Raw genomic sequence first — 18,225 nt, forward strand, 5'->3', positions numbered from 1 at the left:
TGCATAAACTTATTTGTCTAGACTTATAAGAAATGCATTTTTAATTGCCACAGTAGTAAACAATAAAAATACACACAAACACATAAGCCAAAACCCAGCAAATAGATCTTCTATGAAAGTGGGCTTCAGAGGATAGCATGAATATGCAGCCTCAGGAGTGATTAGGGAGGCCAAGCTGTCCTGCTTCATGCACCCTGCGAAGTACAGCAGCTGCGCTAATGAAACCACGCAGGATCCATTGGAAATTCTGGAGCTCTGGATTCTACTTGTTCTTTCTGCTCAGTGTTATCAATCATAGCACTTGATTAATGTGATAGAAGATCATTCACTTTCTCCTCAGTTAGCAAATTGTTAAATTATCATAAATCTAAGCCATCAAATAGTTGCATGGGTATCTAAGATAATTTAACAGGTAATAGAAAAATTACTCAGCTGCATAATGGGGTTGTAAATAGGTGATTGCAATGCCGAATCCAAATTTAATTGAAATCAGTATTTTCCAGGTTCCCTTTCATTATTATGAGTATTTGAAAATTTATATGCAACAATGTAAATAGTATTTCCCTATGTCATTTCCATTTCAAAGTTAAATAATATTGAACTTAAAGACATTTTAAAACAACATAATATCACAATTTTCCCACTATACCTGAAACCTATATAATTTTATTAACTAATGTCACCCCAATAAATTCAATAAAAATTAAATAAAAAAACAACAACATAGTAAAGTCATCCTAATTACAGAACTTAAAATTACATACATCTCTATTCCCTGCCAAAACTGATTTTTGCTTCTTTTAACTCTAAAAACACTTTAAAGTATATGTTCTTCCTGTTCAGATTTTGTGTGTGTATGTGTGTGTATGTATAAAAATAGGTCATGTACTTAACGCTATGGCCATATAATTTAGGGTATTTTTCAGATGCTAGAGAATGTTCAGAAAGATTGCATTTGCTTAATTACTTTCCCTAATGCACTTAATTCATATAAAGAAACTTCTGATGCAGGAAAATGTTTACTATTGCATGAACATTTAAGTCATGTTCAATGGCAAAATCATCAGTACCTTGGATAATGCCATGAACTCTTGTTTCCTATTGTGGCATCTTATAAATATCTCAGCTAATTTTTAATGTATTCCTTCTGTATCTACAAGGCAGTACCTTTATGTAATCTTCAGCAGTAATATCTAATATGCATACAGTGAAACTGAATGCGATTTCCTTTTGTCACTGACAGTAACAGATAATTCTTGATAATTATGATCCATGTGTAGCTCCTTCTTTCATTAGAGGAGAAGAGCATACAATGCCAGATCAACTGCTGGAGCAGTTCTGTGTCATCAATCTCAACCCACTTGCCATTGTCGTGAATGCGCATATCTACACAAAGTAATATATTTGTGTCATCTCATTGTCATAGATCCTGAATTGTTTAGAAAAGCAAAGTAGAAAGGAAAGAACAAATATGAGTATTTTTCTGCTCTATATGAAATGTGAAATAAATGGAAATTTACTGTGTGTATTTTCCTGTGTGTGTATAGGCACATGCTATGGTTGGTATGTGTGTATTTATTTTTTAATTTTTATTTCTTGATTTGAGAGAAAGAGCGGGGGTGGTGGGGGGAGAGAAGGCGATCTGCTATTCCACTTATTTACACATTCATTGGTTGATTCTTGTTTTTTTTTTAATATATATTTTATTGGTTTTTTTACAGAGAGGAAGGGAGAGGGATAGAGAGTTAGAAACATCGATGAGAGAGAAACATCAATCAGCTGCCTCCTGCACACCCCCTACTGGGGATGTGCCCGCAACCAAGGTACATGCCCTTGACCGGAATCGAATCTGGGACCCTTGAGTCCACAGGCCAATGCTCCATCCACTGAGCCAAACCGGTTTCGGCATCATTGGTTGATTCTTATATGTGCCCTGACCAGGGATAGAACCTGCAACCTTGACATATGGGGACGACGTGCTCACCAACTCAGCTATCCGGGCAGGACTTCTAAGTGTGTATTTTAATGTGATTATTATGTGCCGTAATATTCCATCCATAATTTAATCCACTTTCCCTGAAAATAAGCAAATGATCACAGCTACATTTTTTAGGATATTCAAGCTGATGTAATACAGGCATCATTACTATAGTTAGGATCTTGAGATCTTATCATCATCAGAATCCATTTTTCCTAAATAAATTTTCCCAGGGGGGCCTATTTGGGATTCAAATCATCCTTTTTTGGATGGATACACTAAATAACCATGTGGGTTACATAGCAAAGCTATAAGCATCATCCCTATATTATTTGAATATAAGATCAATGCCATTAAAAAACAGTTGTGTGATTATGAAAAGAATTTCTGAAGATCCAAATATATCAAACCATACTTCAGATACCCAAAGAAAATACTTCTGTACTATACCTCATCTCTAACCTATATATCTCATGTCAATAAGAAGGGGTTTTCCTTGATTGCTATTAGATATATTCCTTAACCTGTTCCAGGGGTTAAATAAAATAATGTTTAGTTCATCTGATCTGTGCTATTTTTTTTTCAAAGTAGAATATGGGAATTTACATATAGCTAAGCTATGAAACCTAATTGCAATTTAGCTACAAAAGCAATATTTACTCGGATGGGAAATTTGAAGAACAGTATATCTCTCCCTATCAGAGCTTACGCCTATGCAGAGTGCCCAAACTGGAACAGAAGTTAACGATAAGAAGTAGGAAAATGCATACAGCAGTGCCAAATATTTAAAAGCCTTCATTTATGCATTTTGCATGTGCCAGCTCACTGAATTGTTCCAAAAACCCTTAGACCTATGCAATTTTATTCCTAAACTTGGGTTTTCAAATTTAGCAAAGTACAGGATGTCCAGTTACATTTGAATTTAAGATATACAGCAAACCATATTTCAGTGTAAATGTGTCTCAAATATTCCATGGGACACAATTATACTAAAACTTATTTGTTTATCTGAAATTCGCATCCTATATTTTATCTGGAAACTCTACCCTAAAGGCAGGTGAGTTTTATAGATGACAAAATTGAGACACCTATACAAAAGATTTATAGAAGACAAAACTGAGACATACAGGGTTTAAACATAACACTGTAGCAGTAAAAAGGTTCAATTCCAAGTCTGTCGGTCTCCAAAACCCAAACTTTTCTACCTTACTCTACTGTCTTATGTCACAGCAATACTCTAGACCTTATATTTTATATTTATATTTTATATATAATGTATATATAAAATATATTAATATACATGTATATGAAAAGCATAAATGCAAACTCAGCTTTTGATTTTTAAAAAAATATATATGTTTTATTTATTTTTTACGGAGAGGAAGGGAGAGGGATAGAGAGTTAGAAACATCGATGGGAGAGAAACATCAATCAGCTGCTTCCTGCACACCTCCTACTGGGGATGTGCCCACAACCAAGGTACATGCCCTTGACTGGAATCGAACCTGGGACCCTTCAGTCCATAGGCCAATGCTCTATCCACTGAGCCAAACTGGTTAGGGCAGCTCTTGACTTTTTTGAGGGGCTCCTTTCATCCATGATCACCCAAGTTAATCAACTCTTTTGATTCCCAGAAGTTTTGTGTCAATCACATGATCTCATGACATGATTTAACAGAACTTTTCTTGAGACTTGCTTTGTACTAAAGCAGTGGTTCCCAACCCAACCTTTTTTTGGCCATGCCCCACCTAAGCATCTCTAAAATCCTGATTCTTCCCCTGTGACATATAATTCTTATTATTCAAAAAGTGAACTCCTATTCACATGGAGGAAGCCTAAAAGGCCATTAACTTGGTCTAAACAAGCTTCCAAAGAACATGGCATCCATGAAAAAGAAAAAGAAAAGAACAAAAGGATAGTTGAAGTACTGAGAAAGAAATCACTAAGAAATTGTTAAAAAAAATAATAATATGAAGTGATATGAAAAATAGCAAATAAAGTTTCAAAACATATAATAGAGAACTTAAATGCATAAATATGTCACAATATATGTTTATATACTGTATATGAGGCCCCTAGAACCATACGAAATGCAAAAATTCACTGTTAATAACTCATTCTTAAATTACCCCCCTTAAAAATCAAATTGCCCCCCTGTGGAGTGTGTACCCCACATTGGGAACCACTGTACTAAAGAGTCTCAGATCTTTACCATACTTTATTCTGCTCTCATGAAAGATATCAATGTGAAGTCCTGAAGCACACAGAATTCCAAATGTGCCTGGCATCTTAACCCATCTAGGATAAAATAATGACATCATATTTGAAGACATTCTAAGTGATTTACTTTTTTAAATAAAAATAGGAGAAATTGCAGACAAGTTGGAAATAATCCCTTACTTGAGGTAGGTTGTTGAAAGAGGGTACAAAGACATTCATAATATTGACTTGGGATTTGTCACCATATCTGAGAACAAGAGACCATGAAGGTAAGCTTCATAAAGCACAGAAGAGAGGGGATGCTGAGATTGAAGGGGTCTGGGTCTACCTGACTAGGAAATAAAACAATCCCACTTGTTACCCTCCATTTATCACTGTTTCTTGTCTTAGGTGCTCATAAGAATCTTGTAGGGAGCTGCTTTAAAATGCACAATCCTGGGCACTAAAATCAGACTCTAATTGAATAGGCCTGAGGTGAGGTCATAGATGTACATTTTAACAAGCTTTCTAGGTGATTCTAGTGTGGTGTCCAAGGAATAATTTTCAAAAACACTACTGTATGCCTAGGAGAAAATTTTCAAGAGGAATGAATCCCTATAACAATAGCTCACTGTCAATATTGCTTCATTCACTCCATAGGCGGAACTAGTAACTTTCTAACCTTGACTATGGTAGGTCTGATCAAATTGGTTCTCAGCCACTGTTAGAGTCCTTTATCAATAATTCCTTCAATTTATTGTCAAAGGTAGATCAATGAAACAGCTGTAATAGATTCAAATTAAGGAATTATTAAAATATGGATTCAGGGGTATTGAAATATAATTAAACATGTGGGAGTCCAATATTAATACTAGAGAAAACAATTATAATTAACTGTGAAGGAACAGAAAATGCTCAATCTTCCAATCATTGTTGTGGTTCGTATATTAAGGCAGCATGGCTTTTAATAAGCAGTCTTTAATATGATTTCCTTTTGTTTCTTGATTTTTCAGCTAATTGAGTTGAATACCAAACACATGTGTAGGGGTAATTGATCATCCTCAATTAAAAAAACAGTAATAATATTAAGTCTATAAATTGTGAAAGAAGAATAACATAGGATTAAAATATTGAATGTATAGCCTAAGATGACAACAAGCCTAATCATGGCCATTTAGAATATCAGATGTTTCAAAACAGGAATCTCTGTGGTAAGGTTGTCTACACTCTCTTTCCTCCAGAATACTGATTGTTATTATAGTTTGAGTGGAAGATGAAGGAATTATAAGTAGGTTGAAGATATTATTGATACTTAGTGATCACAAATACATATATATATATATATATGTATATATATATATATATATATTAATTAAGTTTTTTCCAGAACAGAACCCATTGATAGATTTTCTCTGGTAGCATTAAATGCAGGCCACATCCTTGGATCTATTGATTTAGAGCCTAGGAATAATTTTCTATTCTCTTCGTACTCACTTCCTCTTAACTACTCTGAATCCTAAGGAATTGAACCACACTGAATATAAATAACATGCTATGATTAAAATACCTTACAATATGTTGAAGTCAAATTGTCTCCTGTTCTTAAAAAATAGATACTAAAACAGAAACTGCCTAATTGCTGATCCACTGTGTTTGTTTTCTACTGTTCTATAACAAATTACCATAAACCTAGGAGCTTAAAACAACACCAATTTATTAGCTCACATTTTCTATAGGTCAGGATTGGGCTAGCATGACTAGGTTCCTTGCTCATAATGTCACAAGGCTGAGATCAAAGTGTCAGTGTTGTCATCTGAAGCTTGAGCTCATCTTCCAGGTTTATTCAGATTGTTAGCAGAATTCAGTTGCTTGTGGTTGTAGGACTGAGGTCTCCATTTCCTTGCTGGCTACCTCTGGGGCTACTCTCAGGTTTTAGAGGCTTCTTACATCCTTTGCCATATAGCCCCTCTCCATCTTCAATGCTAGTAACAGAGACCCTTCCTCCCATCAAATCCTCACACTTCCAACCTTGCATTAGGAAGAGCTCACTGCCTTTTAAGGGCTCACATGATTAGGTCAGGCCAACCTAGGACAATCTCCCTTTCTTAACATCAACTGATTTAATATTTTAATGGCACCTGGAAAATCTCTTTTTCCATGAAATCTAACATATTCATGGGAGTAACATCTCATTATATTCACAGATTCTACCCACACTCAAGCGCAGAAGATCACATAGGAGTGGGCAAGGGTCATTGAAGGTCTTTGTAGAATCCTGCCCATCACATCTCCCTTATCTAAGTTAAATGTGTGAAGCTTGAAAAGACTGAAATGCTTTGTTATTTATCTTTGCGACAGTGCCATGAAGTGCAGAGTTGGCAGTCCTATTTCACAGAGATGAAGATGAAAATTTTGGGAACTATTTTGCCATACTGTCTTGTGAGGCTATTTATTAGTTTTCTTTACAACTATAATATCAACTTTTAACATGAGAGAAATACAATACATAAAATTTTCATAAGGCTTACAATATACTAAGTACATTCAAATGCACATTTTTCATGTCTGCTTTATAACAATCATATTGGTTCCATTTATAAACAAGGAGGCACTGAGATACAAAGATGTCATATGATGTCACAGAAAAGCAGTAGAATGGGTACATGGACATGCAGCATTCCTTATAGGAAGCCACAGGCCCCTCTCTCTATTCTTTATAGCCAAATTAGCACCATAGAGAGGATGCAATATAATATCCAGGCCAATTTAGAAGAAAATGTAGTAAAATCAAATATTTTACAGGTTTGCTAAATGGTATGTTCCTTTGTTTCAATATTCCAGTGTATCTTTAAACTGGATCCAAGCCTTGAAAGTTAGATTTTAGATATTAGATTTTGGGTGAGAAAATTATTTGTGTGCAAATGTTCATACACAGATGCTCTGTGGTAAAGAGGGATGGTAAGGAAGGTCAAATGCCTAAAATCACATCACAGATGGATCTGCATGCTCTGTTTATGTTAACTCTGGCTTGGTTTTAGGCTACTTACAAAAGTTAGGGAAGACTCTATTAACTATCCAATACAACTTCCAACGATGAAGAAAATGTTCTTCTCTGTCTAAACTTGTAGCTACTGCCTGGACAGCATGGCTCAGTGGTTGAGCATCGACCTATGGACCAGGAGGTCAAGGTTCGATTCCCTGGTCAGGGCACAGGCACAGGCTGTGAGATCAATCCCAGTGTGGGACCTGCAGGAGGCAGCTGAATAATGATTCTCTCTCATCATTAATGTTTCTCTCTCATATTGATGTTTCTCTCTCTCCCTCTCCCATCCTCTCTGAAATCAATAAAAATATTTTTAAAAGATACTTTAAAAAATCCCATATAATAAATGGCTAACATGCAAATCAACCAAACAGCAGCAGAACAACCAGTCACTATGACATGCACTGACCACCAGGGGGCAGACGCTCAATGCAGGAGCTACCCCCTGGTGGTCAGTGCACTCCCACAGGGGGAGCACTGCTCAGCCAGAAGCTGGGCTCACGACTGGTGAGCGCAGGGGTGGTGGCTAGAGCCTCTCCCAACTCTTCAGCAGTGCTAAGGATGTCCACCTGCCAGCTTAGGCCCACTTCCCACGGGGGCTCCTGGACTGCAAGAGGGCACAGGCCAGGCTGAGGGACTCCCCAAGTGCATGAATTTCATGCACCAGGCCTCTAGTAAATAAATAAAAATAAACTGGTAGCTACTAACCACATGTGGCTATTGAGTACTTGAATGTGGCTAGTGTGACTGAACTTTTAATTTTATTTCATTTTATTTAATTAAATATCTATGTGTACCTAATATTTACTGTATTGGACAAGGAAGATCGAGGTCTAAGTTCAATTAACTAACCAGTTGGATACACAGCCTTTTAAAGAAAGTGATGTTTGCATATTTATAATATTTTCTTGAGTACAAAGGACTAAATGATTATAGATGATCAATAATCACTTCATTTAGAAAGAATATTAGTTTGCAAATCTAAAAATCTTTTTTAAATATATTTTATTGATTTTTTACAGAGAGGAAGGGAGAGGGATAGAATCTACACAATGGAATACTATGCTGCCATAAAAAAGAAGGAATTCTCATCATTTGCAGCAACCTGGATGGAATTGGAGAACATTATGTTAAGTGAAATAAGCCAGTCAATGAAAGAAAAATACCACATGATCTCACTTATTTATGGGTAATAAAGAACATTATAAACTTGAACAAAAAGATAGATACAGAGACAGTAAACCATCAAACAGACTGTCAAATTACAGGGGGAAAGTTAGGGAGAGGTGGGGGAGATAAGAGATCAATCAAAGGACTTGTATGCATGCATATAAGCATAACCAACGGATGCAAAACTCTGGGGGGTGAGGGCATATATGGGAGTGGGGTGGGGAGTGGCAATGGTAAGATATGTACACATATAATACCTTAATAAAAAAAAATTGAAGAAAAAAAAAAAAAGAAACATCGATGAGAGAGAAACATCAATCAGCTGCCTCCTGCACACCCCCTACTGGAGATGTGCCTGCAACCAAGGTACATGCCCGGAATCGAACCTGGTACCCTTCAGTCCGCAGGCCAACGCTCTATCCACTGAGCTAAACCAGTTAGGGCCAAATCTAAAAATCTTACATGTATTTTAGACCAATGGTTCCCAAAGTATGGTCCCAGACTAGCAATAGTTGCATACCCTAGGAACTTGTTAGAAATAGAAATAATCAAGCCCAGCCTCAAACTTAAATCATAGACTCAAAGGTTGGCTTCAAGCAATCTGCTTCTAATAATCCCCCTAGGCAATTCTAATGCACTTTTGAAAGCCTCCATTGTGGAGCAATATTAATGTACTAAATAATTGATTAAATAATTACTTCATAATTATTTTCTATACGCAATAGTTACATAACACTTCAAAAATTCGTTTGCACATCAATAACAATGTACATTTGTACATTGTATCAAATACAATAACATTCATTGTATGATTCTGTTTAAAATAAAATTAAAAATACAAGGAGGCACATCTTCCCAGACTGATGGATCACTTACTCTATTGGCATATTTCCTGGGCTTCTCATAGCTGTCCCAGGGAGAGGAGCGCCTTTGCGATATTTTGTCATACAAAACACTGCAGCAGCTTCGAGACTCCCGCCAAGGAGGGTTTCTTCAGGTTTATTTCTGCTTTGGGGGCAGAAGTAAAGTCTAAAATTGTTCAGTAGCAGGGAAATTACATGGAAAGTGAAAATTTTCAATTAGCCATTTTTATGTCTAGCACATCTCTTTTATATTAGCCATATAAAAGGCTAATATGCAAAGTGTCCCCTCAGGAGTTGAACTGCTGACCACCAGGGGGCAGTGACGTGCGCTGACCACCAGTCCTACAACCACCAGTTGATGTGCGCTGACCACCAGGGGCAGTGTGGAGTGAAGGAAGGCCCTGATTGGTCCTGATTGCCGGCCAGACCTAGGGACCCTACCATGCATGAATTTCGTGCACTCGGCCTCTAGTTATTGGATAAAAACAGTATTCCTTGTATTCCTTCCATTTTTAGTGTTTTTTTCCCCCCTTTATTAAACTGCCTGAAATGAGCCATGGTTTGAATATTGAAAACTTCTCATTTATAAAGGGCTAGTATTTCATTACAAAGCAAAGTTCAAAATCCATTTTGCTACTAAGAGGAATCCCATCTAGTTTTTCACTGAAATTTGTCCTGGCTATTTCCATTTTCTTTAAGCTTTAATGAATCACCTTTCACTACATGCTAGAGGGTTAAGGTAGGAAAAACATGGGATTAAAATCAGGCTGGTGTGGGTATGAAATACAATAAGCTTACTGCTTGTGAGCTCTTGAGCAGGTTATTTGACCTCTGTGCCTCAGTTTCCTCATCTACAAAATAGAAATACTAACACTTCACTTAGAGAATGATTTCTTGAATTAAAATAATAATAAATGTGAAAGTGCTTAATTTACATTAGTCAAAAGTTACCAAAGCAGATTCGCTAGAAAGGAAACATTCTTATGATTAAAATGGATATTTCCTGTGCAAAAGCCAACATATTTTAATATTAGTATTAGCCGCAATATATTATTTTATCCACTTGATTGTTTTTTATTAAAAAAACAATTAAACTAACATATCCCATTTCTCTATTTAACTGAAGGTTTTTATTACTTTCAAACATTTCTTCTCAGATAATTACATTCCTGATGAAGACACTTAGTTTCAATTACATTTGATCCTTAGTGCCTGCTTTAGTGCTTGATGGTTTATTAATCTATATTTTTATAAGCTTAAGAATTGAGTAGTTAAGGTGCTTCTTCTATTCCATTCTTTAATGTTTTATTTTTCTATTTTTTCAGCATTATTGAGACATAATTGACAAAGGAGACCTGTATATATTTATGGTGTACAACTTTGTGTGTTGTATACATTGTGAAATGATCACTGCAATCAAGGTAATTAACATCCATAACCTCACACAGTTACCATTTTCTTTCTCTTTGTGGTGAGAACATTTAGATTTACCCTCTTAGAAAATTTCAAGTATATAATACAATATTATTAACTATAGTCCCCATGCTGTACATTCGATTTCTAGAATTTCTTCAACTTGCATAGCTGAAATCTGTACCCTTTGACCAACATTCCTCTATTTCCCCCTACCTACTGCTCCTGGCAATCACCATTCTACTCTCTGATTCTGTGAGTCTGAATGTTAAATTCCACTTATAAAGGAGATCATGCAACTTTTGTCTTTCCATGTCTGTCTTATATTTCATTCAACAGAATGTCCTCCATGATTTCAAACTTCAAGAAAAGTTGCAAGAAAACCCATTACTGGATTCATTAATTGTTTATATTTGCATTTTATTCCAGTTGCCATTGAAATTTTCGTAAGAATTGAATTGCATCTATATATGGCTTAGGGTAGAATGGACATTTTAATAATATTAATTCTTTCAATCTATGAACATGAGATATCTTTATATTTACTTGTCTCTTCTTCTATTCTTCCCCCCCTCCAAAGTCTTATAGTATAGATCTTTGACTTCCCTGGTTAAATTTATTCCTCTGAATATTCATCCCATCTCTAGAACTCTCCATGGGTTGGCTGAGGCTTCCATTAGACTGCACTGCTATTCAATTCCCTCTGTCTAATCCCCTTTCTGTCTATTCTTGACGGGGAAAATAAGATATTTTGGGGGGCTAGCAATCTGAATCTGTGCCAGTAACCCAGTGTACATTCTTGATAGCCTATAATTAAGTCACTGCCCCTTTCTCCACAATCTGGTCTAGCAAGTCGTGTTTTCCTAATTACTCTCAATTTACAAAGGGGCCATAAACAAAGACTATAACAGCTTAGCTGGAGGGGAGGTCACTGGCACCACCCAGATCAGGCATTTAGATGCAATCTAACTTCCCCATGCTAACTGACTCAGGAGGGGCTGTGGAAGCCCACCACAAAAGCCTGTAGTTAGGAAATAGATAGAAAACAAAGAAGCCAAAGGGTATAAAGAGAAAGCTTCCTCCATAGTCAGGATTTGGAGAACTGAGCCCCTGAGTCATTGTACTAGTACATGTGAAACATCTGAAAATAAATAGGTTTATCCTGGACCTCCAAGTACTCCTGAGTATTTTTCTGTTGCCTGGAAAATTCTGTAACATTCCCTTCCACAGTGTTTATCCCAAGAATATGCCTTAATCTTCAAGTCAGAGTTAGCTTCCTAGGGAACTCCATCTGCTGTAACAACACATACAATTCATAGCTATTGTCTCATCAAATCATCACAAGGACCTATCCCCAGAAGTAAACTGAGGCATGGAGAGGTTAAGTAATTTGCTCAGTGTCATAAAACTAGGATTTAAACCTACATTTCACACCAAGGGTAGAGAACTATTCCATTACCATATTCATTCCATCTCTCCTCCTCTCTTATTTATTGAGAGCCATTATATATCGGAGAGAATATGGTATTATTTAAGCTTCTATCTTATGAAAGTCCTGTTTTTCAAAGTGAATACTGTGCCTTAGAGAATTTCTTTGAGTCCTGTGTTTGGCATAAACTAAATTAAAAAAAAATAATGTTTATAATACATGAAATTATTATTGGATGCACTACACAGTTTATTAACTCATGATTAATATTTGCATCCTATTATGATAGGCTTTTCTTAGTATCAAAGTGGAACTTCAACATTTTGAAGTTAAATTTGTTTTTAATAACCTTTACCTCCAACTATGGATTCTGGCCAAAATAATACCCTTGAATGTAGGAATATTACAACACAAACTGCACTCACAGTAGTTAACAGTGGCATTAACAACTTAGTAAAAAAAAAAAATCTGTTCTTGTGAGTTTTGCGACTTAATTTGTAAAGAACAAGATTCAATTTGTTTTTAAAAATATATATATTTTTAGTGATTTCAGAGAGGAAGAGAGAGGAAGAGAGAGCTAGAAACATCAAAGATGAGAGAGAATTATCTATCGGCTGCCTCCTGCACGCCCCCTACTGGAGCATGTGCCCCGACCAGGAATTGAACAGTGACCTCCTAGTTCATAGGTCACACCACACCAGCCAGGCTCAAATTATTTTTTAAAACCTAAACTTTTGAGCTCTTTGCAAAATGATACATAGACCATGAATTTCTTAACTTGTTTTCTTATATGTTTTCTATATTCATTTTCCTTTAGGCATTACGATCATCTCCATTACCTGATCTGCTCATAAATATTTTAAAAACTAACCTAATGTAGCAATTTGAAACTGTTTTCCTAAATGACGGAGCTGGCTAAGACATTACTGAAAGCTTTGTTAGTAAAAGATAATGAAATTAAAAATGTTAGTTAATATTAGAACAGGTGCTTAATCGGATAGAAATATATAGTGGCTCTGAATCTAAAGGGAATGGGTTCTGACCACACAAGCATGGTGAATTTAGTTCTTTAAATATTTTAGGTCAATGCTTGTCATCAAAGCTTTCCTCAGTGACATGGCAGGAGTCTTCATTTGGGAAATGAAATAGTCCAGAAACTCTTAATATTTTAGTCATTATTATTAACAGATGAGTAGGTTAATGGGTACTTATCCCTTTTCCCTTTAAGGATTTCTGGTCTAAGAGAGTTTATAATCTCATTGGAAGTAAAATCTCTGTTTTGTGTTTAACATTCCTCACTGCAGTGAACTCGCTGATGTGTATAGAATAGCTCCAATATGCAGAGTGCTGTGTGTGCCTTACAAAAAATAATCTCTGAAATACAACAACCCTGTGAGTAGGTATAATAATTTCTTTTTAATTTAATTTAATTTTTAAATATATTTTTATTGATTTCATAGAGGAAGTGAGAGAGAGAGAGAGAGAGAGAGAGAGAGAGAGAGAGAGAAGAGAAACATCAATGATGAGAGAGAGAGTCATTGATTGGCTGCCTCCTGCATGCCCCACACTGGGGGTCAAACCCACAACCCGGGCATGTGCCCTGACTGAGAATCGAACCCTGACCTCCTGGCTCACAGGTTGACGCTCAACCACTGAGTCACGCTGGCCGGGCTCCTTTTTTATTTTAGATGAGACACCTCAGGCTGAAATGATTTACCTGAGGTTAAATAATTTCCATCACCTGTATTATAAGAAACATTTGATCATGCTTGCTACCAAGAAACATATGATATTGCATTTATATAAAGAATGGCTTATCACACATACTTACACAAACATTAACACAAATATCTTCTGTAGCATATGAGCAAGTGTGAGCTAATCTTTGCATCCACTCTTAATATGTTCCTACTAGAGGCCCAGTGCATGAAAATTCATGCATTCGGGGGGGGGGGTCCCTCAGCCCAGCCTGCACCCTCTCACAGTCTGGGAGCCCTTGGGAGATGTCCAACTGCCACTGAGGCAGGAGAGGCTCCTGCCACAGCCACTGCGTGAGCCCGACTTCTGGCTGAGCAGCACTCCCACTGACCACCAGGAGGCAGCTCCTGCATTGAGTGTCTGCTCCCTGGTGGTCAGTACATGTCATAGTGACCGGCCATTCTGCCAGTTGGTCAATTTGCATATTAGCCTTTTATTATATAGGATATCACATTCATAAAGAACAATATTTGCTTTCCTGACTTTTCTATTCATTCTTTTACTTCCAAGTTTTTGCAAATTCTATTTGCTAAGGCCTGAGATGAGAAAAGAGTTTTCCAGAAATGGGGTTTTCAGAGGATATGAAAGAAGACAGCAAGGCTGACATAAAAAAAAGCAGGAAAAAGAATTAGGGCCATGCTTACAGTAATTTTTTTTCCAAGTGCAGTTGGAAATGACTAAAAAGTTTATGCAAAAAAAGTGATAATCTGATATGAATTTTAAGATATTACTCTGATTATTAAGTAGAGCATGGATTGATGAAGGTTGGATCAGAATTAAAAGTGGAGGTAGGGAAGGCCTTCTTTGGAGCATATAAAGGTATTCTAATGATATCAACAGTGGGTAGTAAAAAAGGATCACATTGTAATACTTATAATTTTCAAGATATAATATTACCATAAAGGTGGAAGGCCCAAATGAGAGAAAACAATGACCTGAAAAATAACATTATGGGTCAAATTTTAAACAAATCATGCAAATGCCAGAATTATATAGAAAAAGTCTTATGCAAGTTCTGCTTTTTCCACTTAGGTATCATACTCAACATACTGAAATTTTTTCATAACTTAACAAATGACTGAGTTCTAAAATTTCCCTTTACAAAACTGTGGCAGGATTTGCCTGAATAAAGAGAGGAGAGGAAAGCTAATGTGTTAATATTTAGTTCTAATTGAATTTGTTTACTTTGTAATTTATGTTTGTTTAGAGAGATGAAAGAGCCTTTGAATATATCCACACAATGGGTTAAGTTTTGCAAGTAGTGAGAGAGCATATCTGAAAGGATCAAAATAAAGATGAATATGCCTTATTTCCATTTCATATACTTTTTGAAAGCTCCAATAATGAGTTTTTCATACAATACCAAATAGTAAAAATGAGCTAAAGAAGAAAATATTAAGACTAAGGACTTGAGATTTGAATATAAAATCCTAGCAAAAGTGTAAGTTTGTATAGATCACCATGAGAAGATTCAAGAAAGCCAGAGCAAAAGAAACATTACTGATCATTTGTTTTGATTAAGAGATTCTTCATGAAAGGATGTGGATTAATAGCAATAGATGCAAATAAAAAACAACAAGCTTTAGCCCAGCTGGCGTGGCTCAGTGGTTTAGCATCAATCTATGAACCAGGAGGTCATGGTTCGATTCCAGGTTAGGGCACATGCCCGGGTTGCAGGGGCATGCAGGAGGCAACCAATTAATGATGCCCTCTCATCATTGATGTTTCTATCACTCCCTCTCTCTTCCTCTTTTAAATCAATAAGAATATAATTAAAAAAACAAACAACAAGCTTTAAGGAAGCAATGTGATATATACTTCAAGAAATAATATAATCATGGATGGTTTACTTGGGCCTGGAAGATGCATAAAGACTTTAGTGGAATTGTGTCTACACTATATTCCCTGCAACCAATTACTTCAAACCTCAGATAAGGGGAAAGGAACTTGAAAAATTGTGGAGAATTGGCAAAACTGGTTTTCAGTATACCCCAATATATCAGTTATTTATTGCCATGACATATGGTATAACAAACAGAAAATCCTGGTTACGTAAACACTACACATTTATTTCTTATGCATCAATGAGTAAACAAGTGATCTGGTTTAGGCTGGACTTGGCTAGAGCAGATTTGTTTCATGTATCTCCCTTCTTCCTTGTTAAACTAAAAGTCTAGTTCAGAAATATCCTAATGGCAATGGCAGAAGTAGAAGACTGCCAGAAAAAAAAAAAAATCACAAAGTCCTCTAAGTCCAATGTTCACACCAGGCGTGCTGTTATTTTCACTGTATTCTATTGGCCGATGCACTTCACATAAACAGCACCCCTCCAAAAAAAAAAAAAAAAAAAGGACAGGGAAATACAGTCCACCCCATGAATAGGGAGAGGGAAGAGTAAGTGAATATTTCTGAGCAATACTATAATCTACCACACCCCCTTTCTTCTCTGCTTCTTTTCTTCTCTTCTCTGCTTCCTTCCTTCTCTTCTCAGCCCCTTTCTTTTGCTCTAGAGCAAGCATGTCAAACTCATGGCCCACGGGCCACATGTGCCCACAACGAATATTTTTGCAGCCCAGCCAATATAACGGTATGTAAGAAATGTTTTAATAAAAATTTCATAACTTAATTTTTACAATATTCTGTTATCATAATTATTAATAATGAACTACAACGTTCGCTAATGACTGATTACTAGAATCGTGTTGCAGTCACTTCCCTTATGTGCCTTACACGCAGGCGCACCCTTTCTCTCCACTAATACTAGCAGCGAATATTTTAGCAGCCGATTGCCACATCATTAATCTTGTACTGACTCATTTGGTGTGCATAACAGGAAATATTTCACTTTCAGAGAACAAGAAAAATAGGTTTATTTGAGTTAAGCTTATTAACTTGTGCAGTTATTCAGTGTCTGGTAAGTTAATGTTCAAGAAAAAATATTAATTTTAATTAAAATGTTCTATTATTTTATGTTAATGATGACTCATTTATTCAGCCCTTTGTATTCAGCATGTCTCTATTGAGATAAACCTACATTTCTATGAAAATTGAAGCTTTTGCTTGTTTGTGGCCCACACAAACTTAAACCTTGTTTACTTGGCCCATGTTAGCCTTTGAGTTTGACATGCTTGCTCTAGTGGGAAAAAATCAATTAGTAAGAAACTAAATCACAATATAGAGACTTGATACATTATCCTTTGTAGAAATATTTTTATTTTGAAAAAGATACAATAACAACAAACAAATACAGGACAAGTGTGTTGTTTCGAATATCTCATGGGAGCTATATTTCTGGAAAGGGCCTTTATAGGTCAGTGCAAATTGGACCAGCCACAGATGAGCCCTGAACACTAGGAAAGCTTTTTCCCCCTCTCTATATCACTTCTGGATTAAATTCTTTAAATAAGCCTTCTATTTTCTGTTTCTACTTCAGAAACACTCAAACTCTTCTGTAACCACAGGAACAAGTCAAATGATGGGCTTACTCTAGTTGGCAAGCCACCTAATGAATTCTTAGTGTTTTAGTAAGAGAAGACCATAACACCATAATTATAAAAATATCCCAAACCCAGTCTACTGAAGCTGCAACATGATCATTTTCATTTGTGTGCTTTATTAGCTTTGAGGATTCAAATTTCCAAAGACCTTTGGGATCTTAAAACACACAGCATCGTCACAAACGGCTGCAAACTGCTATAGATACTGTTTTACATTAAACAGGATAACAGATAATATCTTCTTTTATTTTTTTACTAGAGTCCTGGTGCACGACATTTGTGCACAGGATGGGGGTGAGGTGGGTCCCTCAGCCTGGCCTGCGCCCTTTAGCAGTCTGGGAGCCCTCAGGGGATGTCCCACTGATGGCTTAGGCCCGCTCCCGGCAGTCAGACATCCCTCTGGCAGTTGTGGGGAGCGGGCCTAAGCCACAATCAGACATCCTTAGCGCTGCCACTGTGCTCGCCAGCCCTCAGCCCGCTTGTGGCTGAGCAGTGCTCCCCCTGTGGGAGCACACTGACCACCAGGGAGCAGCTCCTACATTGAGCGTCTGCTCTCTGATGGTCAGTGTGCATCATAGCGACCAGTTGTTCTGCCATTTGGTCGATTTGCATATTACCCTTTTATTATATAGGATTTAGGCAATTTATTTTCTGTCACACCTACAAAACTTCCCAAGTACTACAAAATAAACAAATACTAGTATGACCAGAACTAAATTATTTCCTTAAGCCCCTTACAGGATTTTGAATTTCCCGTTAGTCACACCCCCACCCACCATCTCCCACACACACATATTTTCCATAAGGCTTACCCTCCACATCACCACTTGTAGGAAGCACAATTGCTCGCTCTCTCTCTCTCTCTCTCTCTCTCT

Source organism: Eptesicus fuscus, chromosome 1 (assembly GCF_027574615.1).
Source record: "Eptesicus fuscus isolate TK198812 chromosome 1, DD_ASM_mEF_20220401, whole genome shotgun sequence".
Lineage (NCBI taxonomy): Eukaryota > Metazoa > Chordata > Mammalia > Chiroptera > Vespertilionidae > Eptesicus > Eptesicus fuscus.